The sequence below is a fragment of the Sinocyclocheilus anshuiensis genome, unplaced genomic scaffold, assembly GCF_001515605.1.
Source record: "Sinocyclocheilus anshuiensis isolate Anshui unplaced genomic scaffold, SAMN03320099.WGS_v1.1 scaffold88, whole genome shotgun sequence".
NCBI lineage: Eukaryota > Metazoa > Chordata > Actinopteri > Cypriniformes > Cyprinidae > Sinocyclocheilus > Sinocyclocheilus anshuiensis.
Window position 1 is genome coordinate 1,184,871 of NW_015555728.1, and position 3,125 is coordinate 1,187,995.

The window sequence follows — 3,125 nt, forward strand, 5'->3', positions numbered from 1 at the left end:
TTAGAACGTGCGTTATTTGTTTTCCGTGCCTTTCTGAATACAGACACCAACCCATCCCTGCACATCACATCCCCTGCACAGCCTGGAACATAACATTTATTTCCATGATCTGCCATTTTCGGTATTATCCTCGCTTGTTTCTTCACAATACCTTCAGAACTTCTGATGATTCGGCTGGCGGCTGGCATGGAACATGGGCGGGTATATGCAAATGTTGGGGGCGTAACTATTAGTGATCCCGACTGTAACGTCACAGTCGGTGTTATGTTCTGATTCGCCTATTTTTCAGTGGTGTTTGAGGCTCACGGTATGTCATTTCCATGTACAGAACTGTTATTATTCAACTATGCCAAGGTAAATACAGTTTTCCATTCTATGGCACATTTAAATTGCACTAAATTGTTAGACCTGATTTATTTGTTTATGTATTTATAGATTTTAGTTCTAAATTGCTCTAAATTAATGTGTTAAATTGTTAGCCGTGTTTTTTGTTTATTCATTCATTCTAAATTGCACTAAATTAATGTGTTAATTTTGTATTTATTTATTTCTTTGTTTGTTTTAGTTTTAATTTTATTTATTTATTCTTAATGTGCTAAATTATTAGCATGGTTATTTTATTTTAAAATTGCACTATATTATTGTGGTAGACTGGTATTTTGAATGTTGCAAAACATTCTGGAGCTGTCATGTTCACACTGACCAAAGCGTATTTGGTGTTTTTTGGGATTTGTTGAAGCGGTGTGAACCTTAAAGAACCATATAGCCAAGTTAAATAATTTGTAATGAAAAATGATTCTTGATGGCTCTTTATATCTCACATTACTGAACTATTTTCAAGGCACAACAATAACTGGAACTGTTATTGTAGTGAGAATTAGAGTGTGGGCTGATAACTGGGTTGCATAATGAGCCCTCATAAATGCTTTGTGAAGGACAGATGTTAGATTACAGGAATAATGGTCTGTAAGTACTGCTCCTTCTCTTTTAACCCTCTGTCTCTCCCTGCCCTGAGGTTTAAATCTGGATCAAAGCAGAGTTTAGCTGCCCTTTTCTCCTTCTCTCTGTACAGAAAGCGGGCGAGGGGTCATTTCTCATTGAAAGGCTTTTGTTCCCTATAAATCTTCTCATTAGTTCATATGGAGCTGATCTGTGTCCAGAATGTTTTCACAAAGATTCAGAGAATGCCATGCACTGTATGCTGTATGCTCTAAAATGGAGAGGGTATTGGTTTTTAGGTACATTTGTGTTTTAGAGTAGAGGGGTTCATTGAAGTTACAGTTTGGCAAAGTACCAGATGAAGTCTGGATCGGATGAGAGGAGAGGGGGATGAACGACTCGAACAAATCACCCTGTTCACCAAACTGCCATTGTGATTGGGGGCAGTGTGGGAACTGTGTTCTGATGGCTGTGCCGCTCTAGATCTTTATCTGTCCATTGCTTGGACGTCTCCTCCTACTGTGAGTGAGTTCGGCCCATTCTGCTCCACATCTCTTTGACTTATGTTTGCTCAACTTGAGGCATAATGGTTCATACAAAGGTCTGTTTGAGGTGAGCTTATCAATGGCTCTTTGTTTCAAGTCATTCTGTGTAAAAATCATGAGGGAACTCAGGGGGAAAGAGATCTGATTGGTGTTTCTCTTCAAACCCACGTTTTCATTCCTTTCTTTTGTGACTTCTGGCATGTGCCGAGAGTCTGGGCTTGTGCCGCGCAGCTTTGTCTTGGTTCTCCGTGTTTCTTTCTCTCCTCTTCTCTCCTCTCCTCTCCTCTCCTCTCCTCTCCTCTCCTCTGTCCTGCCTCTAGTCTGCTCCTCATCAGGGCTGGATTTGCCACTGGCTTCCCAATTAGAAAGTTCCACATTATGTAGGGCACATTTAATGATTATCGTGACAAACTTTCCAGATGACTTTTGACTCCCAGGCTTGTTTCTCTTGTTTGCATTTTCTGCTAAATAATGAGACCATGACTGAAACCATACCTTGAGTAAGTTTCTATGCTACAAAGCTGCCTTTTAAGGCAGTCAGGATTTCATGTATATGCAGGGGTGGGGGAAAAAATCGATACGTTTGTATGGGTATATATTATATTGAGACATGGATGCCAAGTATTGATCTTTAATCAGGGTTTGAATTTTGGTGTGGAATTGCGGATATTGCACATCTTCTCAATTTTCTCATTCCCACATATAAAAAAAACAGATCAAATCAATAATTTGAAATATTTCTTTCAAACTGTAACTTGACAAATAGCTTGAGGGAATAATATTTTAATATTTACTATATATATTAAAATCATTTTTAATATTTTAATATTTATATTGAAAAATGTCAGAGTGTAAAATTAAACTGCCTTGTGTTATTGTGTAGGCTATTGCACAATGGAAAAAAACCACACAGCACCCTATATATAGGCTATAGCATCCCAGTTTATACATTTTGAAGGATTTTTTAATGGCAATGTTCACAATAATATATATCACAATATTTGTCACTATACTCTCTCTCTCTCTCTATCTATATATATATATATATCAATATTTTTTAATCAGTCGAACAAAATAAATGGGCACCTAACTCAGGGTTTTGTCAGCAGTCACTCATGTTAAGCCATTTTTTGAGTGCCTCAAAATGTTTCTGGGCTTTTCCAGCTGTGTGAAGTGAAGCCCTGATAAAAAGCAGCACAACAGAACCAGTCTTTCTCCCGCAGACTGTGCCTCTGCTTGGGTTTTTGGCTTGAGTTTCTAAAAGCTGTCTTAAATCTAGTTGAGGAGTCCACACGCTCACTCGCACAGGACATCTTCCCCCATCCATGACTTGATCTGCTTGTAGTGCTGCGGAAAGAATAAAAATGGGCAGATGTGTATTGCTAGCGAAAGACCGCAAAGTAAACAGCGCTGACAATGCTCTCCTGCTGGGCATACGGGTCATTTAACCTGCGTAAACATCATAAAGAGTTTTCAAAGAAGATGGTTAGACTGTTGAAGGATGGGTGTCCCATGAAACATTGATCACTTTTACAGTATGTGGGAGTTGGATTAGATCATTTTATGGCCAGCTGTGTGTGTGTGTGTGTGTGTGTGTGTGTGTGTGTGCGCGTTTTTGTGACAAATGAGGACATAAATTTG

The 3,125-nt window shown here is 38.8% G+C and overlaps 1 protein-coding gene across 3 annotated transcripts in view; it reads left to right on the forward strand.

Moving 5' to 3' along the window:
- Positions 1-3,125, forward strand: part of LOC107672770 (EMI domain-containing protein 1-like) — a 104,706-nt gene that overhangs the window by 6,139 nt on the left and 95,442 nt on the right. The gene's annotated exons all lie outside the window — the stretch shown is intronic.